Source organism: Bos indicus, chromosome 2, assembly GCF_029378745.1.
Source record: "Bos indicus isolate NIAB-ARS_2022 breed Sahiwal x Tharparkar chromosome 2, NIAB-ARS_B.indTharparkar_mat_pri_1.0, whole genome shotgun sequence".
Classification (NCBI taxonomy): Eukaryota; Metazoa; Chordata; class Mammalia; order Artiodactyla; family Bovidae; genus Bos; species Bos indicus.
Window position 1 is genome coordinate 114978235 of NC_091761.1, and position 27856 is coordinate 115006090.

Consider the following 27856-nt stretch of genomic DNA (forward strand, 5'->3'; position numbering starts at 1 on the left):
GTGCAAGAGGCAGCCATCAGCCACATCTGCAACCCCTTAAGGAGAAGGAGGGATTAAGGAAGAGAAAAGTGAAAACCAGGATTTGGCCCCAGATAGATGAGAAGACTCCTGAGAGTTCCTTGGACACCTCAAACCAGTCAACCTTAAATCAACCCTGAATACTCATTGAAAACACTGATGCTGAAGCTGAAGCTTCAATATTTTGGCCACCTGATGCCAATAGCCAACTCATTGGGAAAGACACTGATGCTGGGAAAGATTGAAAGCAGAAGGAGATGACAGAGGATGAAATGGTTGGATGGCATCACCGACACAACGGACATGAACTTGGGCAAACTCCAGGATATGGCGAGGGACAGGGAAGCTTAGCGTGGTGCAGTCCAAGGGGTCGTGTAGAGTCTGACACAACTTGGCAACTGAACAATGAACAGGTGAGATGTATACGAAAGAAATGATTTTAGTAAGCTTGGATGTTTACATCTTCCCATACATAAAAGAGTGCTAAATCCCTTAATGCAGGATATCTGGTTTTCCTTAATTAACAATCATCTTTTAATATTCAGATTACCTGCCCCTTGCTGCAAAACTTCTATATAGCTTGACTCCTCCCCCAGCCTCCTGCAAAACAGTTCTCTCAGGGTCACCTGAGATGCCATCTCCTGGGTTGAAGTCCTCATGAATCCCATGTAATAAACCTAACTCAACTTTTAGGCTGCATGTATTCTTTCAGTTGACAGAAATGATCTTATTTTTGGACTTTTAACTTGTATTAGAGATACATTTAAAAAAATTTTGATCTTATATTCAAAAACTGTGCTAAACTTATTTATTAATTCTAGTAATGTTTATATGTGTTTACCCCACTGTTTTTGTGGCCTGGAGAATATACTTTAAAAGAATATAAACTCTGCTGTCACTAAGTTCAGAGGTCTATAGATACCTGTTGGGTTGACAGTGTTGTTCAAGGCTTCTATAGCCTTAGTGGTTTCCTGTCTAGTTGATCTACCCATTATTGAGAGTATGATATTAAATTATTAAGTTATTGTCTATTTCTACATTCACACCAATATTTGCTTCACGTATTTAGGACTGTTTTGGGTGCATGTACATTTCTAATTGTTACAGTTTCTTCATGCATTGACTATTTTATTACGAAATGTCTGTTTCTAGAAATACTTGTCTTAAAGTCGTTTTGTCTGTCATTATTATTGCCACTGCAAATCTCCTATGGTTGCCATTTGCAGGGCCTATCAAAATGGCAACCCACTCCAGTACTCTTGCCTGGAAAACTCCATGGACTGAGGGGCGTGGTGGGCTACAGTCCATGGGGTTGCAAGAGTTGGACATGACTGAGGGACTTCACTGGAGAAGGCAATGGCACCCCACTCCAGTACCCTTGCCTGGAAAATCCCATGGACAGAGGGGCCTGGTGGGCTGCAGTCCATGGGATCACTAAGAGTCGGACACGACTGAGCGACTTCACTTTCACTTTTACTCTTAAGTATTGTTGTTAGTCTTTTTGTCATAATACATGATGCAATTTTGTACTTAAAGTTGTTCTTGTTTTAATTTTCAAGTTTCATAATAATTAAGCTATAAATTCTTTGATGAGTTTCACACACCTTTCCCTACAGTGTTGGGTATAATAAATACTTGATCCATTAAAAGCAATCAGATAACAAACAAGTTCCTCTTTAAACAAAATAATCCAGTTGTGTTATTTGCTAACAGTGTTGTCGTCTGATGCTTTGTCACCTTCAGTCCAGGTTTTGAAACCTGAGAATGACACTTACCTGCCCTCCTGCAGTTCCAATCCTAGACTTATGAAGTGTACAAAGGTTGTTACCACAGCTCCTCTGTGTTCAAGAATCACATTTTAGGAACACTCATTTAAGTCAGATGGCTTAATCCTAGGCACTACTGCTCTCATGAAAAACTTTTATAAAGAAAATTGGGACTCCCCTGGTGGTCCAGTGGCTAAGACTTCATGCTCCCATTGCAGGGGGCCCGGGTCCAACACCTTGTCAGGGAACCAGGTCCCACATGTTGCAACTAAGACTTTGCATGCTGCAACAAAGGTTGAAGACCCTGCAGGCTGCAACTAAGTCCCAGTACAGCCAAATAAATAAATATTAAAAAAAAAATTGTCCAGACCATTACATAGGTCTCTGATATTATTCATAATGTGCCTAATACTGCTTATTCTCGCAATTAAGATATAAGAGTACACTTGAACTTTAGGAATCATGATCTTACAAGGTAATTTATAATTGTATAACTTGTGCTAAATGACCTTTTTGAGTATTGATTCTTTGATATTTTGAAACGTTGCCTCAGAAAAAAGATCTTGCTGACTGCCACATATGGTAATGTTAAAGACATTACAATTATTATCCAAGTGATCTGTTTGTCAATTTAAATAGGGTCTGAGTTTGATACATGTTGATGTCAATGGGCTTAAAAAAATTTGTCTGCTCAATGAATCCTATAGGACAAAAAAGGTCATTTTTTAAAAAGCTAGACTTTTTCTGTACTCTTAAATGGCTATGAAATTGTTCATTGATAATACTTGGAATTGAATATAATTGCCTAAGTATACTTCTAAATCCCCATATATGATGACATTTTTATGAGATTATTGCATTGAGCCTCTTTGATTTGTGGCTTTCTTAAAATCGCCTATGTATTTGATATGTTAAGAAAAGGACAATAAAAATTATGTGATTATAGAAAGGTGCAAACGGTAGTAGAGAATGGAAGCTAAGGATTAGTATTAACTAAATTGATGCTCATGATCATGGACAGGGATAAAAGGGAATGCCTTCTTTTTGAGAAATTACTTTTATTTTTCTAAGGAAATAAGGAGAAGGGGATGACAGAGGATGAGATGCTTGGATGGCATTACCTACTCAATGGACATGAGTTTGAGCAAGCTCAGAGAGTTGGTGATGGACAGGGGAGCCTGGCATCCTTCAGTCCATGGGGTTACAAAGAGTCGGACACCACTGAGCGACTGAACTGAACTGATACAAAAATATTCCTACTGGCAATTCACCTGCACCCTTCAACTGAATTTCTATTTGGAGAAACGCAGCTTCTCCTTGTCAGCCAAACTTTTTGATCAGCATATTGTTTTCAGAAGAAAGGAATAACTTGCAAGGCTCAAGGAACATACTTGCAAACTGCCAAGAATCTTCTTTATCACTTGAAAGTCTGTTATACACCCTGCACGTGAGCTAAATCTTCATTTAAATTCCAAACTCCAAAATAAACATTTCCATGAAGAATTCTTGCAATACATAATAACAAACGATAATCAAAAGGCTTCTGATTCAGGCAGTTTTTAAGTAGACTATCTAAACACAGCTGCTACAACTTCCAACAAATACAGGGCAGCATAGAACCACCTGCTCTTGGTTTCTTCCTTGGAAAACACGTTATTGTCCCCTTAGTTATTATATTGTATGAAATACAGCATTTAACTTAACCTGACTCCCACAACCGAACATAAAACTTGCTCCAGGGCAGAAATGGATCCATAATCAAAATAACATCAAATGATACAGTAACAAAAATTACTTAACACCTAAAGCCTTAAAATGGCAAATGAACTTCGAAATGTAGCCTCAAGTGGAAGCTCTACGGAGTGAAATGTACACCCACAATCTTGTTTTGCTAGCTTGCTTTGTAACCACGGGTTCCGCCCTGAGGGTCGGCTGCTCTTCGGAGTCTGATAACTCATGAACAGGTATCTCTTCCGCCATCCAGTCCACGTGTGTTACTCTTCCACACAGCTGGTCCTGAGCCCGTGGGAGGGCTCGGAAGGGCAGTTTCTCAGCCCGATCGGGCCTACTCCATCCCACGTCCATGTACTCGAATGCAGGCCATTCACTTGCTTTACGCATGACAGGCAGCCAACAGTTACTTATGGCAGAAGGAATATTATTATCTAGGTGTCACTCGGAGCTTGGAAGATGAGTGGAAGGTACAAACCCTCCACACTATGCTCGGCCGCAGCCCTTTCCCTGTCGCGTCCTAGGAGCGTCCTCCAAGCCACCAACACCGCTCGCGGTCCCTCGGGGAAACCTGCGAGGAAGAGCGCGCACGTGCGCGCAACTGAGCATGCGCCGTGGCCCGCCCACTGGGCGAATGCAGTAGAAGCGACGTCGCAAAGTCAACCACTCTCTCTCCCCGCCCCCAGGCCGCCGGGACCTGGAGCGTCCGGGAGCCGGCGCCCATGCGTGATGACGTACCTGCTCGCGAAGACGTGGGGACGCAGGCGGGCCGTAAGAGAGCGTAAGTTTCCGCGTCTGTTCGTCGCCGCTCTGGTAGTCCAGTCGGGGCCGCGGGCGCGGGCGCCTGTGGGGCTAGGGCTGCGGGCGGCTGTCGGCGCTTCCTTGCGACCCGAGCTGGGGCGGGGTTAGAGGCCCAGCCTCCGCATCCAGGGATCTCTCGGCCGGTCCGAGAATGGGGATTTCCTGGAGCAACTCTATCTGGAGATCTAACCGTCTTCACCCTGCGTCTCTGCTTGAGGCCGATCGCACCGGGAAGGACGGGCAGAGGCGCTGGGAGGATGGGATCGTTGGTTTCGGGGAGAGGGGGTGGTTAAAGGATCCCTGACGAAAGCTCGAAGTTTAAAGTGGTGTTGCATCAGCAGTGGCTTGTGGTTTCAGTTTCTCTTGTAAAGAGGAACTCTTTCTCTGCACCTGTGTTTGGCAAACAATCCTAACCTGAGTAGTGATATTTCCCTTAATAGGGGACAGGAAGTAAACTAAGTGTACACAACCCTTTTATATCCAGGCCTTATAAACCTATTCAAAAACGGATCCTATGCGTGTATGTTTTTCTAAACCAAGCATAAGCTCTCTTGAAGACTCAGGGTTACCAGCACAATAAATAATTGCGTAGTTATGACTGAGTCATCGAGATGGGTAGGCCCTTTTGCAGTGACAGCTGGACTTTGCGGCTTTTTGGGGTTTTTTGTTGTTGCTGTCCTTTGGAATTACTTCTTAAAAATCTGTCTGATGTCTCACATTTATATGACACACTTCTGGTTCTAATAACTTAAATCTAAAGCTTCTAATTTGCTGCTGGTGTGGCATGGGTTGAGAAAACAAGTCATGTTAGAAGAATGCAGTGCATTGCGTTCCTAAGTTGTCTCAGGATTACTGGCATCAACAACACCTGGTAACTTGTTGGAACTGCAAAGTGAAGAGTCTTACCCCAAACTCCATGAATCAGAAATCTGTTTTAAGGAGATTGCCAACTGATCCCAGTACACCTGGGTGCTAAAGTTTGAGAAATGCTGGCGGGACTGATAAAGAGCAGCCAGCCATTGTGGAGTCACAGAATGGAATTTGAATCCAGGTGAAGCCTTTCCTAGGTGTAGGACCTTGGACTGAAGTGAAGTGAAGTCGCTCAGTCGTGCCCGACTCTTCTCTTTGCGTCCCGTTGGACAGTAGCCTGCACCAAGCTCCTCTGTCCATGGGATTTTCTAGGCAAGAGTACTGGAGTGGGTTGCCGTTTCCTTCTCCAGGGAATCTTCCCAACCCAGGGATCGAACCCAGGTCTCCTGCGTTGTAGACAGATGCTTTACAGTCTGAGCCACCAGGGAAGTCCTGTAGGACCTTGGACTAGTTACAGATAACTTCATAAGGCTGTGGGTATTCTTTGTGAAAATTCAGGAAAAATGTTTTAACACAGATGGAAAACAGATGAGATGTTATTAAGTAATTTCTTAGAATGAGATGTTAAGTAATTTGCCTAAAATAAGTACATAGATTATGCTAGAAGGATTCTTCTTTGGTTTAGATGTGAGTTGTAGTGCATGAATATTGTGCCTCTGCTGCTGCTTAGAGGGCATTTTGTTTATGGATTCTCATTGTGTTGTATACAGTTGAGGTTGTCCAGTGTAGGATATTCAGTTAATACCTCTGCTGTGGTATTTTTAAGAACCACATTAGTAATTGTGTTAAAGAGTAGTTTTTAATTCTTTGGCCTTTTGGTCTTTCCCAACCTTCTTTTGCCCCAGAACTTGTTAAAAAAAATAAAATAAAGTGGATAACTGACCATAGACCAGCCTCAGCCTTAGAGTTGAGAAGTATTACAGAGCAGTGACTTGAAAACAAGAGGCAAGACTGAAGATGTTTCTCTCCTTATCTTTTTTTCCCGCGTGTCATACAGCTCCGCAATATTAGCAGAGAAGGCCTCATCCTATCCACTTATCTCTGTTTTCCGGAGGCATCACAGGAATTAAGTTAGATATGCCCTCCATCCACTGTTTTGACCAAACATCAGTTGCGGTGTTTGCTTACATTTTCCTTCCCTTTTCAGGGCGTCAGTGTTGGGGGTATATAGAGAAGTATTCAGGACCTGAAGCAGCTGCCCTAAAGCCTAGACTCACTGTGATGTTGAGAAGAGTGCCACACTGTGGTTGAGACTACACATCACTTTGATAAGTCTTTGCTCCTAAGTCTGCACTGTGGTTCCTGGGTATTGTGGTGAGTTTTCAGATAAACAGGAGTCAGCGTAGATTTCAGCTCCTATAAGTAGTTTTGTTAATGCTGCTACTAACTTAACACTGTCCCACCATGAAGCCTTCAGTTTTCACAAAGGCCCATTTTTCTTGTCCTCTGTGTCTGAGAGGCAGGTCTCTGCGGTTGGGGTCAGGCAGACTCTGCTTTGAACCCCGCTTCTTGTTACGTACTCATCATGTCCAGCGGACAAGTTAATATCTTCCCAGTATTCATTTCCTCTCCTATAGAGTAGGAGTCATGGTGTGGACGGAGAGGGCAATGGCACCCCACTCCAGCACTCTTGCCTGGAGAATCCCATGGATGGAGGAGCCTGGTGGGTTGCAGTCCATGGGGTTGCTAGGAGTTGGACATGACTGAGTGACTTCACTTTCACTTTTCACTTTCATGCACTGGAGAAGGAAATGGCAACCCACTGCAGTGTTCTTGCCTGGAGAATCCCAGGGACGGGGAGCCTGGTGGGCTGCCGTTTATGGGATCGCACAGAGTCGGACACGACTGAAGTGACTTAGCATAGCATAGCATAGCATGGTGTGGACTACCTTAAGACATTGAATAAAATAAAATCCAGTGCAAAACACGTCTGTGACACTGAGAGGCTCAGGTAACTGCTAAACATTGGACAAGGGAGAAAAGGTGGTTATCACCTCAAATCTAGCTTGATCTCATTCATTGCCTCGTAATATTTTTATAAATGAGGTGATTCTGTTAATTACCTAACTGCACTGATTTTTTCTTTTTTAAAGCAAAATGCTGAGGAGTCAAAGCTTTCACATTATTACGTATGAGAGAAAGCAAACACTTGGAGAAAGTTAAACCTCTAAGCCCAATGGAAGAACACCATTTTCAGGTCTATCACTGTAACAGAGCAACTTTCCTGCATTGTTTTGTGTGTGTACTGAAAGGACAGGGTCAGGATCAGGGGTTAATATTTAAGTATCTTCAGTTAACAGGGATAGCTAGAGGAAGGGGCACTTGTCACAGGAGATGAGACTTCACTGAAGACGTGCACCAAAGAATAAGAAAATGCTGTCAGCTCTGAAATCATTAGTTTGCAATATGGATGCTTAATGATAGCAAAGCAAAAAGTTTTGTGTTCCATTTTTTAAAATACCAAAAATCTCTTCTATTTCTGTGTATATTACGTATGAATATGTGAGCACGGAAGGTGTCATTACTAGGTCGTAATTTTGTTTACTTGGCAATGTATGTAATGTGGGAGTGGGGACAGATAATCTATACATTATATGTGTATTTGTAAAAATTCTTTTAAAAGCCATTACAGAGATAGAAATGCCTTAAAAAGATCACCTTTTGTGCTGCAGTTCCAGTCAGTCAGCTAAGCAGGGGACCTCAGATTTTTGTAGCAGGGGAAACTGTTTAGCAGCATCTTGTAAAGCTCAGGAGCTGAGAGGCTTTGAGAGAGTTTGAAGGGCTTATCCTGAACCTCCTGCAGTGACCCGGCTGAGTCAGAAGGTGTGAAACTCCTCATCTTGGTGTGGAAATCCTCAGGAGATTGAGCTGTACTGTACCCAAGAAGTCTGGGCGCTGAGAATTCCTGAGTGGGATTCACAAACATGTTCTAAAAACAACTTCCAGCATTTTCAGCAATGTCAAACATGCCATACATATGCTTCTCTTACAGAGAAATGAGTGGCTATTAGAAAAGAAAAATCCAACCTTCAACGTGATTAATACAAAAATAGGAATCTAGGCACATATTTTGAGAAATCATCTGAGGTTTTTTTTTTTTTTTTTATAATCACTCTAAGCTTGTGACATCTGTTAGCACATTTAAAACTATTTAGTATTTTAACTGGCTGTTGTTTAGCATTATAAGTGACTCAAGGAACAAGAAACAAGGAGTCAGTGGAAATATATTACTTGTGTTTACTGTCCTTTGGTTTTCTGTTGTATGAAAACAGCTGGTTTGCATTTATATGGTAAAAGGTTTTTCTTAAAGAGTTAATTTCCAGTTAAGAGTGAGCTTTCATAAGAAAAATAATCTCAAATGCTAAGTATTTGTTAGATTGTTATTAATAGCAGTAGTAGTATTATCACATTGTCCTTTTTCACACACTGAGGAGGGTTTCCTGGTGACAGCTGGGGTGTGGGGGAGGGGGAGTCACTTTCAATCAACCAGCTGCTCTGTGCAACATCATGATGGTGATATTTCAAAGCCAGTGGATAATTTTGGCTGTATTCAGAAGAGAAAATGTATCAAATTTCTGGGAAGCAATAGATAGTGTGCAAGAGCCCCTGGGGATCTAGCTGGTAGCCAGCTAACAATGTGTGCATTCAGGTTTGCATGTTGGTGTTATTTACCACCTCCTCTTTTGGACATTGTTACATGGATATCATAATTATAAAGCAATAAAGTCTAGTTCCATGGGGGCAGAAGGCTCATTACTTTATGGAGAAGAAGGGAGAATGGAAAACAAACTTTGGGGATGTGCTATGTGCTCTTACATGACAGGCTATTGCATTTCTTCTTCCTGATGATGCCAGAAAGTAAGTGGAATTTTCATCATCCTTGGATAAAGAAACTGAAGCAGGATTGATTATGTGATTTGCCCAAAACCACATACTAGTAAGTGTCTAGATTTGACCCCAAATCTGGCTTTAACCCCAGGAATGTTGTTACTACACCAATGGCTGTTTCTTGCTTATGCATTTTTTAAATCCAAAGTCACAATATCAGGATAGTTATGAATGAAATTTAGATACAGATGGCAATGACTTCAGTTTTGTATAAATAATATATAAGGGCCTATGTGTATTTCCCTTGAGCAAAGTCTCTTGGGCAACACTGTGAAAGAAATTTTGCTACCTTTTTTTTATGTTAAAAATACAAGACATTTGCAGTGATGTATATTGTAACGAATCAGTTGTGATGCTGACTTTGAACAGATGTAGGAATAAACATTGTGCCTGCTGCCCAGGTAGTAGAAGTTCCTACACACCAGAGTCTTCAGGTCTTTCTCTTTCCAAGGAATGTTCATTTTGTATTAATAAGGGACCTTTTTGCTTTCTAAACATTCACCCTGTGTTACATCCACCAAATGATGACTTAAAATTTCATCCATTTCTTTTTGTGGAATGGCTCCACTGCTTTGACTCTGTGTCCTGGACATTTCATCTCCCTCCGCGTTGCCCACAGGATAATACTTGATCCAGGACTTTCTTTCTTTCTTTCCGTCCACACCCCATAAAGTGTTAGTAGCTCAGTTGTGTCTGACTCTTTGTGACTGTGGATTGGGGATTGTAGCCTGCCAGGCTCCTCTGTCCATGAGATTTCCCAGGTAAGAATACTGGAGTGGGTAGCCACTGTCTTCTCCAGGGCATCTTTCCAAACCAGGGATTGAACTGGGGTCTCCTGCATTGCAGTCAGATTCTTTACAGAGCCATAGAAAAGTCCACATCCCATACTGAATTTTAAAACTTACCTTTGCTATTTTCCAGACACTTAATGCATCTTTATTTGCAGACCTGTTACAGTTCTTTATCACACTGTAATGTTGCTGTTTGTCTGTCTGTCTCTCTCTCAAGACTATGGTTGTCTATAAGGACAGAGCTTGTCTGTTAGTAGATGCTCAGATATTTCTTAAATGATGGAATATAGATGAAGATATATTGACTTACATGCTTAGTGCTTTTATTGCTGTCGTTTCGCATTCATTGGTTTTCTTCTCTGGGTTCACGATTAGAGAAATGTGGATATTTAGATCTGTTAATGAAAGTGCATTGTGGTGGAAAGGAGGGTTAAACCTTTCCACAGAAAAGCATGCAGGATACCTCTGCGTTCCTTTCTGAAGGCTATGAAATTTAAGTCTCTTACCCCCTTTTTCCTTTCTTCTCTCTCTTCCTCCTCTCCTTTCTCCCTCCTTTCCTCCCATGAATCTGAATAATTCATTGTCCTAAAGTTCTAGCCAGAAGTTTTATCAACTGATAACATTTTATTAGGTGTATAGACTAGTCTTACTTTCAATGCAGAACAAAGGGAGTACATCACTTCAGTAATTAGAAGTTTTCCTGAAAAACCATCAATTTTGTATAAGTAGAAGCCACATTTAAGACAATCAGTTCTTCCTTTTGAAATAATATTCCTTCATTTAGTGTCCAAATTTATGCACCAAGTGTATGGCACCGAGAGGGCTTTGCCTTGTGTATGCAGAAGCTGCTTTTGTGCTCACCTCCTCAGCTCTGTGCACGCTTCTCTCTCTGGGAATAGCTTGTGTATGGCCAGCCTTTGGGATGCTGCTTATATACCCTCCCAGTTGCGGTTCTTCTGGTCAGCTAGAGTGTTGTATGGACTCAATAAAAAATGAGAGTTGGTGATGCTTGAAAGATACTAGGATCTGCTGCTCGCCCTTGGCAAATGCCCTAATATCTGGGTAGGGTTCTTCGACTGTGAAAACAGAAGTTAACTAAGTTACCTTGATAACTTGTTCAAGAAAGTGAAAGTTGCTCAGTTGTGTTCAACTCTTAGTGACCCCATGGACTATACATGGAATTCTCCAGGCCAGCATATTAAAGAGGGTAGCCATTCTCTTCTCCAGGGGATGTTTCCAACCCCTGGGTCAAACCCAGGTCTCCCATATTGCAGGCAGATTCTTTACCAGCTGAGCCACAAGGGAAGCCCAACTTATTCAAGAACAGGAGATTTAATGGAAATATATAAATAAGCTCAGAAAATCTACAGAAAAGCCAAAACCACAGGACAGCAGCCAGATAAGCACTCGAGGCTTGAGTAGACTTGGGTGAAGTGAAGTGAAGTGAAGTCACTCAGTCGTGTCCGACTCTTTGCAACCCCGTGGACTGTAGCCCACCAGGCCCCTCTGTCCATGGGATTCTCCAGGTAAGAATACTTGAGTGGGTTGCCATTTCCTTCTCCAGAGTAGACTTGGGTAGATCTGGAAAATTCTTTAATGTTCTGAATATCAGATCCAGAAGCTGTTTAGTATCTCTGCACAGGTTTTAGATTCCAGGAAAAGAGCTGTTACTCCAGTTTTGGTCAGTGTCACCCTCGAATCCATGTAGGAAATGCACCCCTGATTTGTGGTCCTTCCAGGACCACATCCAATGGGAGTGAGAGCCATCTCTCACCTGTTATTAAAAGAACGAAATTGATGCTGGCCAGACAGCAAAGCAAAACAAACAAACCCAGGCTGTCTCCACCACCTGGTAATTAGCCGACGTCCTCTGTGCTTGAGGAACATGAACATTTCTGATGTCTGGCGTGCCATTCCCCTCTTGACTTCTTCCTGTGCTAGGAGGATTTCAGTTCCATAAATAATTCACTAACAGTTCTTACATGCGTTAGTTTAAATGGGGTTATGGCTCTCACCTTTTCACGGACTTTAGGTAAACAAAGAAATCCGGTGTGGAGTGAGCGTGAGCGTGGAGTTCCCTAAATCCTCTTGAAGGGAGTGACGGTGGACTGCTGGCACTGCTGCTCCCTGAGCGCCTCCTGGTTGAAGGACCCACGTCTGAAGGGCTGTCAGTCGGAGAACTTTAATGAGCCCTCATTACACTAAAACTTGTAGTCTGTGAGAGAAGGAACCGGCTTATGATTGATACTGGAAATCATAAGTGATGATGGATCAGAATTGGAGTTGGCACTAATTCACCTCACGATGGAGCACAAGTCAAGATTATATACGAAATCCAGTATTTTACTTTTCATGTATAAAGATCATCTAATCAAGAGTATAACACTCTAAAAAGGGGGGGGAAATTAAACTTTTGCCATCTGACATTTTTTTTTAATCCTAAAATGGAGGCTCATTAAATTCTCAAATGTAATGATTCAGATCATCTTGACAAAAACTCTGGTTTGAAATTTTATTGTTAAATTTATTTTAGTTAAACTTTTTTTTCTGTTTTGTTGTGCCTTCCACATAGCCCATCATGTTTTTTAAAAAAGTGTATAATTGTATCACACAATACAGTTTAAAAATGTAGGATCATAGGTAGCCCAGAAAAAGGCTATTTGGTTACTAAGTTATAAAATCAAGCTTTTTAGAATTTTTAATCAGTTCAGTTCAGTCCCTCAGTCATGTCTGACTCTGCGACCCCATGAATCACAGCACACCAGGCCTCCCTGTCCATCACCAACTCCCAGAGTTCACTTAGACTAACATCCATAGAGTTGGTGATGCCATCCAGCCATCTCATCCTCTGTCGTCCCCTTCTCCTCCTGCCCCCAATCCCTCCCAGCATCAGAGTCTTTTCCAATGAGTCAACTCTTCGCATGAGGTAGCCAAAGTACTGGAGTTTCAGCTTTAGCATCATTCCTTCCAAAGAAATCCCAGGGCTGATCTCCTTCAGAATGGACTGGTTGGATCTCCTTGCAGTCCAAGGGACTCTCAAGAGTCTTCTCCAACACCACAGTTCAAAAGCATCAATTATTCGGCTTAAACCTCATTTTATGTGTTTATATGCATTAAAAATCATATCACTTTCCAATTTATGATTTTATATACATAATCTCATTTGAGCTTCACAGTCCCACATGTGGCTACATTATCTCCTTGTACTGGTGAGAAACCAGCAGTTAGTAACTTTCCTATAAAGTCACATGGCTGGCGTATTTTGGAGCTTTTACCAAAGACCATGCCCTTAACTACTGTCCTGTACTCCATATGTTAATATTACTAGTCCTGTATGTCATTTTGACAAAAAACACCGTGATGTTTCCTTAGCTAGAATCTGTCTGTTTACCCCCCCGTTCGCTGACAACTTCTTTGTCTTCAGAAACTGTTCGAATGTGTTGTGCTATCCATCATCTTGTGCATCTGTTTGCTGTGGATGTGGCAGCAGCTCCTGTATTGCAGCATTGTGCCCTGTGAAGACTTGTCCTTTATGTCTTAGAGTAGCCTGACAGCCTCTCATGTTGAATTCAGCAAGGTTGCTTTTTGCCTAACAAAGCTGAGTGTTGGCTTTCTAGGTGAAAAGTAATTAAGTGCTTTTAAAGATGTATTCGATTAACAGGAAGCAGATCTGTGTAAATTAATTATAGCCGTAATGATGTCATAGCCTTGTCTTTTGTTATTAACCAGATAATTGACCAGAAGTTTGGAAGCTTATTGTCACTGACAGCGGTTTGACCTTGTATGCTGTCTGGAGTCACACATGCACAATGCATGTAAATGCAGTTGGCTCATTGAGCTGCATGTGTTGTCAGAACATCTGATCTTGGGTTCTTACTTTCACGCTGCTTTTACTTCTTTGCTGAAATTGTTGCCCTCGAATGTTGTACTGATATCTCTTACTAAAAGCATCTGGCCAAACACAGATGTTTTGTGTCATTGAATAATTGTAATCGGACGTGAAACCTTGACACTCCTAGGACATACAGTCAAGTAAACAAATGCCAAAATTAAATGAGTCTTGGTTTTAAATTCCATGTGAAGGAAGGTGAAATAGCTTTTGGTAGAGAAGACTTAAGGGGGGAAAAATGGGCATATTTGGTAGGTTGAAAGAGAATTTATCCCCTCTTATTCTAATTTGTCCAAGAAAGTTCAGAGTATATGGTGTTTAAATATTTGAGTGACAAGAGCCTCTAACCTGGGTAGTTTGGGTTACAGAGTGGAATGATAGAAATAAAATACAGAGTGGATGTGGGATAACATTGGCTAAAGAGCAGCAGTTCCCGAATACAGACTGTCCTCCTTCCCACACACTTTAGACTCGAGGAATAGTCAGCTCTGCCAAAAGTGACAGAGGCATTCCCCAAACCACCAGACTGTACAAAATCATGTGGTAAAAACCAGAGAGCTTATGGCGCAAAGGGTACTAGGAGCAAAACACTCAAAACCTTTATCAGTGGTACCTTTAAAAAAAAAAGATAGGAACCTAATGGTAGCATGGTTTTACACTCCTTAAATGATAAATACAGAAGTACATAAGAAATATGGCACTTTCCCTTCCCAAAGTTCTAAACTTTGCTGTCAGAAGTGGTTGTCAGAAGGACTGAAGCTTGTGAATAACTGTCAAGTGGTGGAGGAAGGATCATCTGGATGGGTGAGTCGTAGCTGGGGACGTGGAGGTGTGTAACTTATTAAATACGCAGTGAACTTTAGGCCGCTGGTGAGTGTTCAAAGTGCGCAAATGTGTACATTTTATGAATGTCTGTACAGCTTGCTTTAGCAGAGTGCAGTTTCCTGCATTCACTTAAGACTTGCTGATGAAACTGCGCAAATCCAATGCAGACTTTGTATTCAGATTGTTCCCTGATATATCAATATTAATTGCATTTGAACAAATCTGCTTGTTACAAAACAAGCATTATAGCAGAACTGAGCAGCCTAATGCGTTTAAACTTCGCTAAGCATATTTTGGGTTTCTGTGGTGGCGCAGTGGTGAAGAACCTGCCTGCCAGTGCAGGAGGTGTGGGTTCAGTCCCTTTGTCGGGAAGATCCCTTGGAGGAAGAAATAACCGACTTCAGTATTCTTGCCTGGGAAATCCCATGGTCAGAGGAGCCTGGTGGGCTACAGTCCTTGGGGTCACAGAGAGTCAGACATGACTGAGCAGGCACACACAAGCATGTTTCACCTATTTGCTGTCTCTATGCTAACAGCTTTCCTGGTGGCTAAGATGGTAAAGAATTTGCCTGCAATGAGGGAGACCTGGGTTCGATCCCTGGGTCAGAAAGATCCCCTGGAGAAGGGAAAGACTACCCACTCCAGTATTCTTGCCTGGAGAATTCCATGGACAGAGGATCCTGGCGAGCTACAGCCCATAGGATTGTAAGGAGTTGGACACGACTGAATGACTAACACATATACTAACAGCACAAATACCTTTCCTCCTTTTATCTGCTTTTTCAAAGTCTGATGCAGGTAGGGATTCTTCCTAAGGTATTCTCTGAATTGAATTGACTTAATACCTTTTTATATTGGCACATATTTGTACATTTATATTGGCACAAATTTGTACATTTGCCCATTTCCAGAAAGTGTCAGTTTTAGAAATGACTTAAGACAGAAGTTGGTAGTAAAGGGGGAAAAAAAGCAACCAAATGACTAGTAGCTCTCAGCAGAAGAGAGCACAGGCACTTCTTAGGTGAAATTAAGCCTTTCTAGCTCTGGTAGGATTTTGCACAGGGACGGAGAAGTCTGAACAGTGTTTTATGACAATGTGAAAATGATTCCTCTGCAGCAGTCCCTCGGGTGAGTGAGACCTATGTCAGGGCCTCAAATAATATGAAGGTACATTTCTGCAGAAGTCCTTCAAAGGCAAAATGATGTGATCCAACCAGGCAGCATTTGGAGATTTGGCAAAGAAATTTGCCTTAGAAACTCAAAACCCTTTTCCTTTGCCTTGTCACTTCTCTAAAAATGTATTGTTCTTTTGTTAAGATTCTGTATAAGCCCAAGTTCTAGCCATCTTTTGAGTTACTCATCACTGGGTACTTTCTTATGAATCATGATCACCCTGAATAAAATGAGAGCAAGGATGGGGTAAAGGTTACCCTTTCCTCCCAAAGAGGCTGTTGTATAGAAATTTTTACACTTCATGAGTGCTACCTAAGTATTTGTTGAATGTGAAAAGAAGATACCCCTTCCAGGGTGAAACACAGGGCTAAGAGTTGGAAAAGTGTCACTTAAGAGGTTGTTGTTGTTCAGTCACTAAATCCGACTCTGTGACTTCATGAAGTGCAAAACGTTAGGCTTCACTGTCCTTCACTATCTCCTGGAGTTTGCTCAAGCCCACATCCACTGAGTCAGTGATACTATCTTATCCTCTGCTGCCCTCCTCTCCTCTTGCCTTCAGTCTTCCCCAGCATCAGGGTCTTTTCCAATGAGTCAGTTCTTCGCATCAGGTGGCAAAAGTATTGGAGTTTCAGCTTCAGCATCAGTCTTTCCAATGAATGTTCAGGGTTGATTTCCTTTAGGATTGACTGGTTTGATCTCCTTACTGTCCACATAAAAGGTAGAAAAGATGTTTGCCGTTCTGTGGCTTAGATTAAGCCTTACTTTGCAGGATTGGGCCTGAGGGTGAAAGAATGCTGGGCAGGGCACCCTTCATATCCCTGTGCTTCATGCCCTTCTTTCCAGAGTCCTTGCCAGGTCGAGCCCTGGTCCTGGTGGGAGGAAAGTCAGCAAAGGAGCAGGGGCTTTTGTTCCTCAGCTTCTCTATGTGTGTAGAGTATATTCCAAAATGAGAAAAGTGACATTTGGATTACTGTTACTGTTTTGTTTCTTAACTTGATTTTAGAAACAGATTTTGTTGTTGTTGTTTTTTAAGCTATGACAATGACAATTACCAAAAGAGGTTGGGTATTTGAGCATTACTTTGTACCTCAAGTTACTTTGTGTCAAGAAACAGTTACATTTGGTAGAGTAAAAGCTCTATGTTCTGAAATTTTCTACATTTGAAATACTTCAAAGTGCGTATATATTTTGGTGTGTGATGAAAGTCACCAATTGCACTTTCTTAGCAAAGACAAGTCTTTATGCTCAAATAATGTCCTTCCTAATTCTTTTGGTGGTTGAAGTGTCATTTCTCTTATCAAAAGACAGTAGGAGTGACTTCCTATTTCAGCAATGACATGTGAAGAGCTTGCAGGTCATTACCCTGGTTTTCACAACAAGAAGAACCCTGAACAAACTGAAAATCAGTGACTTTTTCTTAGATCTGTCAGAATTGAGGTCACAGGGCAAACTGCCACCCCCAAATCTGGAGATAAAGGCTCATTTTGAGAATTGCAGCTAAGCTTGTGCACACAGTGGAAGTATCTTGGTGGTTGTTCAGTTATCCAGTCATGACCAGCCCTCTGCAACCCCATGGATTGCAGCACGCCGGGTCTCCCTGTCCCTCACCATCTCCCGGAATTGGCCCCCGTTCATGTTCATAGCCATCTCGTCCTCTGATGCCCACTTCTCCTTATCTGCAATGCAGGAGACCCGAGTTCAACCCCTGGGTTGGGAAGATCCCCTGGAGACAGGAATGACTACCCACTCCAGTATTCTTGCCTGGAGAATTCATGTAGTACAGCTTTTAGTGCGCTTCCCTGGTGGCTCAGATGGTGGAAGTACCACAGCTAGTGATGAGTAGCTCAAGAGTTGGTTAGAACTTGGGCTTATACAGCATCCTAGCAAAGGAACGATACATTTCTTTGAGAAGTGACAAGGCAAAGGAAAAGGGCTTTGAGTTTCTAGGGCAGCAAATGGTAGGAAGGCAAAAGGGTCAGGGAACTAATGGAAGATCAGGGCTAGCTGACAGAGTTTGCCGTGCACATCTTTTGGGGAGCCAATTTTAAGGTTGTCTCTGGTGATTAACTTTTGTCCTGCCTGGTAAAGGGGGAGGGGTTACACATATTTATGTCCTGCTTTTAAGCAGATTGGGGAAGCAGCTTTAGTTGTATCTGCTTGTTCTTAATTATATTCAGCTCAAGATAATCCTTATGCCAAGTGGCCTGTTTGGGGGTGCACCTCTCCTGCCCTACAGCTTACCTAGAACCATGGCCACTGAGCAGTAGTAACTCACTGAAATGCTTACATGGCAGTTCTGATAAACTACTACAAGAATAGGCTATCTTAAGAGTTAAAAACTCACAACTTTCATGCAGACAGACCTGATTCACAACTCCCTTTTAAGAACAAGGACTCTGGAGCCAGATTATCTTGATTAAAATCCCCACTCATCTGTAAAATGAAATAATACCTGCCACATAAAGTTTCGAGGATTGAATGGGATATGCAGGATGACAAAACTAAGACAACTTAGTGATGAGTTTGATGTCCTTTGTTCATAGAGTGGGGGGACAGGGCACCTCCCAAGCAGCGGAGCCTTATTCCTGGGGAATTTGGGGCCAGAGTGAGTTTTATGAGGGCTTCCCAGGTGGCATAATGGTAAAGAACCTGCCTGCCAATGCAGGGACGCGGGAGATGTGGGTTCGATCTCTGGGTCAGGAAGACGCCCTGGAGTAGGAAATGGCAACCCATTCCAGTATCGTTGCCTGGAAAATTCCATGGTCAGAGGAGACTGGCGGGCTATAGTCTATGGAGTCACAGAGTGTTGGACATGACTGAGCACACACACATGTACATGCATGAGTTTTACAGAATGTTAGAAGAGGCAAGAAACAGCATGGTTGGCTAGGGGGTAGGGGGTGGTTTCCTTTTGAGGCGAGCAGGACCTGTTTTTTCAAAAGAGTAAGGTGACCTGACTAAAGCTGATCTGGAGGATTGTGGTTGGCTTTAGGTTTCTTGGGCAGCGAGGCTGTTCCCATAAAAGCAGGCTGACTTGGGTTTAGATTTGTGGCATGAGCCAGACCTTTGAGGCAGCCTTCATTACGTGGGTCCTGATCTGTGAATTAACTTTATCGGGTAATAGTGCAGGTGTAAAGCTTGAGGACAGTGCTGCCAAGGATGAACTCGTACTATATGAGAGTGTAACTTTAGTCAACGTGTTGAGGAAAACTTAAACTCAGTAACAAATGGGTATCTCTGTTTAAGTCATTAAAACATGAGCTGAGATTGAATGTGTTGACTGTGTGCTTGACGTCATTCTAAGAACTTGGTGTTTTAGGTCACTGAATCCTTGCAAGAATTCTAGGATCAGGTTTGTTGTTATTCAGTCACCCAGTTATGTCCAACTCTTTGCAACCCCATGGACTGCAGCATGCCAGGCCTCCCTGTTCCTCACCATCTCCCGAAGTTTGCCCAAGTTCATGTCCATTGCATCAGTAGTACCATCCAGTCATCTCATCCTCTGATACCCTCTTTTCCTCCTGCCTTCAGTCTTTGCCCAGCATCAGGGTCTTTTCTAATGAGTCAGCTCTTTGCATCAAGTGACCAAAATACTGGAGCTTCAGCCTCAGCATCAGTCCTTCCAATGAATATTTAGGATTAATTTCCTTTAAGATCGACTGGTTTGATCTCCCTGCTGTCCAAGAGACTTGGACAGGATCAGGTTTAGCTATTATTATTATTATTCCATTTTCACAGCAGGAAATGGGGGCTTAGGTTAAGTGACTTACACAACTTCACACAGCTCTTAAGGCTAAAGCCAGTCACTGGGACCAGTTTAGACTCCAGAATATGTGCTCTCAAACCCTGAGGTATCCTGAAAACACAGTGTAGTGGAGATGATAAAAAGACATCCTGTTGGCACAGGTGGATCGTACACGTGGAAGGCATTGTGGGAGATTTTGTGAATGCTGAGATGGCTGAGGAATCTGACATTAAGGGTGCAACTCAGGAGAGGGGCTCTGAAGGTTGGGGCAGAGTTGAACGGGTTGGGAGGAGTGGCAGGGAGCGTGTCTCACGTCAGGGCATGATGCCCACATCCCTGTGCCCTTGGTGTCCTCTGACAGACTTCCAGCCTTCAGTACCTGCGGTTCTTTACCCGAGTGTTTCTGTAGCCCGTGACACCCAGGAAACTGCTCTGACAAGCCACCAGTGACAGGGAGTTAAGGCAGAGTCCTAGCCCTTGGCATTAACACTGAGGGTATTATCTGTACCAGCTCCCAGAGTTCCTGGTAAGATAAAGCCTGGCACCCACAGTGATAGCTCACTTGACAATGCATCCATTTCAGTGGGTCTCATTATTGCCACGAGCAATACCTACCTTAAACTGGGTGGCTCTATCTTAGCTCTTTGGTGAGATCTTACTTTTCATACAAGCAAACCCTTGGCTAAATGGAAATATTTAAACATTCACCCTTTTCTCACTTATGACTACCTAAAATAGTTCTCACTGAATTTTATGCTATATAAGGAGAGATTGAGCTAAAAATGAAATGTTTTAGTCTCTCTCTTTTTTTTTTTTTAAGAACTTATAAGAATTCTCTTAAACTTGAGTTTACCACCAAGAAACAGCTATGTGAAAGCAAAGTAGCTGACATCTTGTTTCAGGGTTTCTATGAAGTTAAAAAAAAAAGATGGACTGTGCATCAGAAGTTTGAGCTGTTTCCTGGTCTGCCTCTAGACCACAAACTAAAATTGCAAAAGATTTTTATTTAACCCCATATAGTCATTCCAGGAATTTCTTACGTGCTGTGGAAACGTGCTGCTGACAAGTGCTCAGTCATGTCCGACTCTTTGAAACCCTGTGGACTGTGGCCCTCCAGGCTCCTCTGTCCATGGGATTTCCCAGGCAAGAATACTACGGTGGGTTGCCATTTCCTTCTCCAGGGGATCTTCCCAAGCCAGGGATTGAACCCAGGTCTCCTGCGTTTCCTGCATTGGCAGGTGGATTCTTTGCCACTAGTACTACCTGGGAAACCCATGGAAATGTGGACATTTACTTTCTGAGTGATGGATAGGACCATGGAGGGGTCTCAAAAGCATAGACAGTAGCGGCAAGGATGGCGTTTGTGAGAGGCAGAAGGTTGAAGGGCTTGCCAGATAAACAAGCACTGTCTGGTATGATGAGCTGATTTTGAGTTCTAGTAGTCCAATTTAAGAGCACTGTCATCTTGGTCTCTTTAAATGAGAAAGAAATGGAATTTCTCTCTCTGAAGCTTTCTCACTAAAACTGCTGAAAGGATTTCCATTAAACTGGGCAGTTATGTTCTGAATGGTGGTGGTGGTGGTTTAGTTGCTAAGTCGTGTCCGACTCTTGTGACCCCATGGAGTGTAGCCTGCCAGGCTCCTCTGTCCATGGGATTCTCCAGGCAAGAATACTGGAGTGGGTTGCCATTTCTTTGTCCAGGGGATCTTCCTGACCCAGGAATTGAACCAGGGTCTCCTGCATTGCAGGCAGATGATTTACCAACTGAGCTATGAGGGAAGAACTCAGACTTAAAAGCTATGGTATGTATGTAAAATTCACTTTGGTGACCTCTGGTGGTGAGAGAGCCCCATAGGACTGCCCATCAGTGGAGATGGCCATAATTATTTAGCACCTTGGACAGAGGAATTTAACATCCCCAGAAAGTCTCAAGGGCAGAAGCTTCATTGAGCGCCTTCTCATCTGGACAGCTGTACAGAGCAGGCTTCAGAATGACTAGCAAGACAGTAAAGTGACATTTTTTTTGGGCCAGTGCTGGGTAGACCAGCTGGTAGATAACATGGAACTAACTTTGTCTTCCCCAGATTGTGAGAATTAAGTGAAATGAAGCAAGTATACTTAACTGTTTTGTAAACTATAAATAGCTACATAAATATTAGTTATTATTGAGAACAATATAGAAATATTATAGGACTGGAGTATAGGCTAAAATGCTTGAAGTTGATCTGATGATTATATCAGCTAATACTTACAAAGTCCTTGTTATGTTTCAGGCCTTGTCCTATGTGTTTTACATATATTCACTCATCAACTACTCTATGAGATAGGTCTTATTATTCTTTAATATCTGTTTTATAAGGGCTTCCCTGGTGACTCAGTGGTAGAGAATCCATGTGCCAATGCAGGAGACATGGGTTTGATCCCTGGGTTGAGAAGATCCCTTGGAGAAGGAAATGGCAACCCCCTCCAATATTCTTGCCTGGGAAATCCAATAGACAGCACCTGGCAGGCTACAGTCCATGGGGTCACAAGAAGTTGAACACAACAAGTTCATACAAATGACAACAAGGTCATACAATTCCAAATAGTTGAGCTGGAATTTGAACCCAAGCCATTAAGCTTCAGAGTCTACTCTGTTAACTATACTATTCAGTCTTATTACAATGATGATGTAGAGAAAGCTGATCTAGTAAGAAAACATGATGGATTGGGGGCAGGGAATAACATGATGACATTGGATTTTAAGCAAATCGAGTCAGGCATAACTTAAGTAAGATTGGGGGAGGAGCATCAGGTGATGAGGGTCTGACCTTTGGTTGGGTCTGTCACCACACATATGACCTTATTAATGGCTTCTTACTTGTCTGGAACATTCTTTAACTTCTATGTCATTTTAGTGGTCTTAAATCCTAACTCCCCAGAGGTCATCTATTTTGCCTTCCACATGGACAGCATTGATATTAGTACTTAAGACGGCCTTGTAAAAGACAGTTGGACCTAGTTCCAGTAAGGTATGGGAAATTTTATGTTTTCACTTGGAGAGATGGTATATAAGGGGGAGAAGGAAAGAGGAGGTCTCATGTGTTAAAAACTAGGTCTTGTGTCTTTAAGCTAGGTCTGGCAGCTGAAAATCAGAAAGACTTAGCCCGTTGGTATCTGAGAGAGTTTAATGGTCGTCTCGAGCCGGGTAAGGTTCTTACATAGCTAGGAAGATGAAGCGTACGAGATTGGAGAACCCTTGTGTACATGGCGATGTCAGCAGTCTTCAAAAGGGGAAGTGTTCTCAATTCTCAGTTTCTTCTGGACCAGTCCAAGCTGTAGATATTTCCATGCATAGACACTGGAGTGTAATTACTGAGTGTCACAGTATTCCTGAAGACTAGATTCCAATTACCTTCTTCCTATAATTTGATTCCAGTTTTCATTGTTTGTTCATGAAGTCAGTTTTCATTCAATTGTCCTCATTTCTTTGTATCTCTCTGCCTCTAATGTGAAATAAGAAAACAGAATCCTACTCTGATTCTCTTTGATTTTTTACCATTAACGTAGCTCATGAAGTCATGTAACAGATTTTGATGGCCAGAAAAAAATCTGTTGTTTATGTCCTTAAATGCTGATGGTGCTGTGTCGCAGCTTCCACACTGCACCCCTGGAGCTCCCCATTGACTCATCAACTCAGGTAGATGATACATTCTGGTCAATTGAACACCACACAGTGGTGTGAAGCCAGACCATCTGCTATTACAGTTAATGTTTTAAATACTAAGTTTTAAAAGTATACTTCCTATGTTATTGATATAACTGTGTATATTGTATTTAACAACTGTATCACATTTTAAGCTATGTAAGCTTTTTGAAATGCATTCATATATTTGAAAAGGGGAACAAATTACTTGACAAGTGTTTGGTTCATAAATTCTTATTTTCCACTAAATGCAAATACATATTATACTGAAGCATTTTCTTACTTTCAAAAATATCTTGAAAATCTGCACTTTGTAATTGGATTTTCTTGGAGCTAATACCTTTAGGAAAAATAAAATTATGCTAAGATGTATTACAGGAAGAACAACAGATTATATTATTATTGTCTTGGAACAAAGCATTCTCATCTATTGGCCCTATAGTAACAGGTGGTAAAAACAGTCTATGTTTGGATTAGAAAAACCATGAATGAAAAGGTTGCAGAGAGTTGGTGGCAATGAGAAGAAATGGTCCATTTCATTTCATTCTTAGAGAAAATAGACTATGCTGGCAGTGAGAGAGAGAGAAAATGCATCTAATTGTTTTGTGAATTCACTTGGGTGAATATCCAAGTCAGTGTGGTATTTATGATGCTCTAATTTGCTGTTCAGCTCTTGTAATTTCAAAAGTGGAGGACGTTTTTATGTTTAGCATATCCAATCTGCTATTTCCATAGTTGTTTTTTTGCTTTATTTGAATCGATAAATCACACTGACCCTCTGCATCTTTCAAAACAAGATTTTACAGTGTGTAGAGTTGAATGTCTTGGCCCCAGCCCGGCCCCTGCTACTGAAGTACATTTTCGTTCACTTTTAACACATCACATCACAGGGGAAGAGATGGATGGTAGTGCTAAAATTCTGGCAGTTTAACCAGAATGACTTTGTGGTTCCATCTTTTTTTTCCATCATCTTTCTTTTTTTTTTCTGAGGCATTTGTTAAACTGTTTCTTGAAGGGGGTGTGGGAGGGAGGCTGAGGGAAGGGACATGTTCATCTGTATGGTTACATGTACCAGTGAACATGCATATTTATATTTTAAGCAATAAAAATTTAAGCATGTGCTCAACATCATTAGTCACTAGAGAAATGCAAGTTGGTACTGCTTCACACACACTTAGGATGGCTGTAATAAAAAGGATGGATAAAAACAAGTGCTGTTGAGTATGTATGAGTATGGAGAAATTGGAGCTCCTTACACTGAAGGGGAATGAAAAATGGCACAAAAATTTGGAAGACAGTCTGGTAGTTCCTCAAAAAGTTAAGCATAGAGTTACCGTGCTAGGTCACTTCAGTCGTGTCTGACTCTGTGAGACCCTGTGGACTGTTAGCCCACCAAAATCCTCTGTCCATGGGATTCTTCAGGCAGGCAAGAATCCTGGTGTGGGTTGCCATACCCTCCTTCAGGGGATCTTCCCAACCCAGGGATTGAACCCACATCTCTTAAGTCTACTGCGTCAGCAGGCAGATTCTTTACCACTAGCGCCACCTGGGAAGCCCCAGAGTTAACCCAGCAGTTCTCTTCCTATAGGTATATGTCCCAGAGAACGGGAAAGGTATGTTTCTACAAAGAAATTGTACGTGAATGTTCATAGCAGCAGTATTCTTTATAGCCAAAAAAGTGGGAGTAACCCAAATGTCCATCACAAATGGATAAAACAGTGTGGTTTATCTATATAATAAAATATTGTTGGATCATGAAAAGGAACTCTTAAGTACCGGTACTTCATACAGTATAGATGAACCTGGAAAATAGTGTGCTAAGTGAAAGAAGCCAGACACGAAAGGCCACATACTGTATGATTCTGTTTGTATGGAGTGTTCAGAATAGGCAGATTCATTGAAGTGAAAAGTAGATTAGTGGTTGCCAGGTACTGGGTAGGTGGAGGGTTGAGGAGGTAAGTACAGAGAGTTTCATTTAGATGGAACAAAAATATTCTGGAATTAGATGATGGTGGTGATTGTGAAACCTTGTGAAATATACACAACCCACTGAGATGTGTAGTATAAGAGTAAAATTTATGGTGTGTGAATTATAGCTCAATTTTTAAAAATCAATATTTAAGCATCTGGAAAGTCAGGCATTAGCAAAATATTCAACCTGAGTGATAGCGGGCCTCTGATAAATACTTGCAAAGTGACTTGGACAAACATATGTTCTCCTCTATGATTTTTTTAAAGAGGATATGCTTAAATATATATATGGAGTTATTTTATTTTCATATAAATATATATATGAATGAAGTTTTCCAAAGGCGTGAAAATAGTAATAATAACATATCATTATTCTACCTCAAATATGTATTGATAATCCTTTTATTGATTCTTAAAGAAAAAGCTCACACAATTTTAAAAGTTCTCAGTGAATAATTTTAAGATCTGTTGCACTTTTAATGACATAGAAGGCTGTTTTCAGAATAGTGTTCAATTACTCCTATTAGGACTGTAGTTTCTTTCTTGTGATATTAATTTGGTTACTATCAGATGCCAAATCGGGAATATAGTTTATAACTATATTATATATAACTATATATAATATAGTTTATATATGTTTGCAGTTTAATAGCCTGAGTCCTTGAACATTTAAACTGAAAATTGAGATACAGGGTCACCATGGTAAATGGTGATGATGAAATATCTCTTGCTTTTGTAAGTAGAATTGAAAATCACTGTACTTAGTTTCTTTTCCCTTTTTGTAAAACTCCTTTCTTCCGCCCGTGAGACACGTTGGGCTCCCAGATTATAAATTCAGTTTCTTTTGTTTGTTCTAACCACTTAGTTTTTCTTATTACATACCTGTTTAATTTTTAATTTCTCATTAAAAGTAAATGCGGCTAATTTTCCTATCAATATTTTAAGAGGTCTTCCATTTCTCTCTGTCACAACCTTGATGTAGCTCTGTCTGGTGTGTATTACTGCATAATTAAAATGCCATTATTTTATCAAATAGTTCTGGCAAAGCAACTTACTAATACATTTTAAATGCAGCAGAAGTTTATTCCTGTAAAGTTGAGGTAAACGTTACAAACACTGTTCAAAAACTGAAAGTATTAAGTGGAATAATATGTATAGTGCTGTGAGGAAGGCTGCTGCAATTGTAGGAAGAATACTTAGGGATGAATGTATCATAGGTATTCAGACCTTGTCAGTCAGTCTAATTTATTGTATAAGGTAGATATATTTAACATGCTAATTATGATTCATTGGACAAACACAAGTCATATGAGTATATGAGTCACTATGCTAGGCTCTGGGTATTCAGTGTGGCTAAAACAGATAACTCTGCCCTCAGCATTTATGCTGTGACCCTGAAGTTTCTCGGGTGGGAGCACCTGAGTATCTGGATCATAGCGGATAAGGCAGAGACCAGTGTGAGATGAGCCCAGAGGGGCAGGCAGGGCACTGGTTATCACAAGCATGTAATTGTGGTCAAGAGTTTGGACTTCATCCAGCCTTTAACAATAAGCCTTTGATGGCTTACTGCAGGGTATTCCAACTTCAGTTTATAATGATTACTCTGAGCAGTGGTGGAAAGTGGTTGGTGGGTATAAGAAGGAGAAGCAGAATTTGTTGTAATCCAGGCAAGCTATGATGGTGGTTTAGGTTAATGTAGTGGATCTAGGGGTAGAAAGAGGGAGATTGATAAAAAGTAGTTTGGAAGAATTAAAGTGTGGTGGTTGGGATTTGGGGATAAAGAGGGGAAAGTATGTGTTCAGGATGTTATCAGCATCTCCAACATGAATAGCTAGGTGGATGGGGATTCTGTGTCCTGAGATCTGGAACGTGGAGGGAGGGCCAGACTTGGAAGGGACCTTCCAATGTTCAGGTTGGGACATGTTGAGTGTGAGGGAAAGAAAGTGTTTATAAGGCGAGGGCAGGGTTGGAGTGAGGGCCCAACCTGCTCTTCCTTGAGCTGGTATAACTGGTTATGGTCTGGGTACAGATTAGAATAAACAAATCACTTTCAAAACCAAACACATTGCTCCAGTTTCCAGGTCATCAATCTTGCTTCTGTGCTGTCTCCCACAGCTTCAGTTCAGTTCAGTCGCTCAGTTGTGTCCGACTCTTCGGGACCTCATGTACTGAAGCACGCCAGACCTCCCTGTCCATCACCAACTCCCAGAGTTTACTCAAACTCATGTCCATCGAGTCAGTGATGCTTTCCAACCATCTCATCCTCTGTTGTCCCCTTCTCCTCCTGCCTTCAATCTTTCCCAGCATCAGGGTCTTTTCCAATGAGCCCATTCTTCGCATCAGGTGGCTAAAGTATTCCGCTTCAGCATCAATCCTTCCAGTGAATATTCAGGACTGATTTCCTTTAGGATGGACTGGTTGGATCTCCTTGCAGTCCAAGGGATCTCAAGAGTCTTCTCTAACATCACAGTTCGAAAGCATCAATTCTTGGGGACTCGGCTTTCTTTATAGTCCAACTCTCATATCCGTACATTACTACCGGAAAAACCACAGCTTTGACTGGTTGGACCTTTGTAGACAAAGTGATGTCTCTCCTTTTTAATATGCTGTATAGGTTGGTCATAGCTTTTCTTCCAAGGAACAAGCGTCTTTTAATATCTTGGCTGCAGTCACCATCTGCAGTGATTTTGGAGGCCAAGAAAA

The 27856-nt window shown here is 41.7% G+C and overlaps 1 protein-coding gene across 2 annotated transcripts in view; it reads left to right on the plus strand.

The window, feature by feature from the left end:
• Positions 1-3972: 3972 nt before the first annotated feature.
• Positions 3973-27856, plus strand: part of RHBDD1 (rhomboid domain containing 1) — a 133865-nt gene continuing 109981 nt past the window's right edge. Inside the window, exons 1-2 of one of the 2 annotated variants that reach the window (XM_019977790.2) lie at positions 3973-4296; positions 6334-6500. The gene's annotated coding sequence lies outside the window, so the exon portion shown is untranslated. The remainder of the gene's footprint in view (positions 4297-6333; positions 6501-27856) is intronic. The other variant, XM_019977780.2, reaches the window with a different exon arrangement.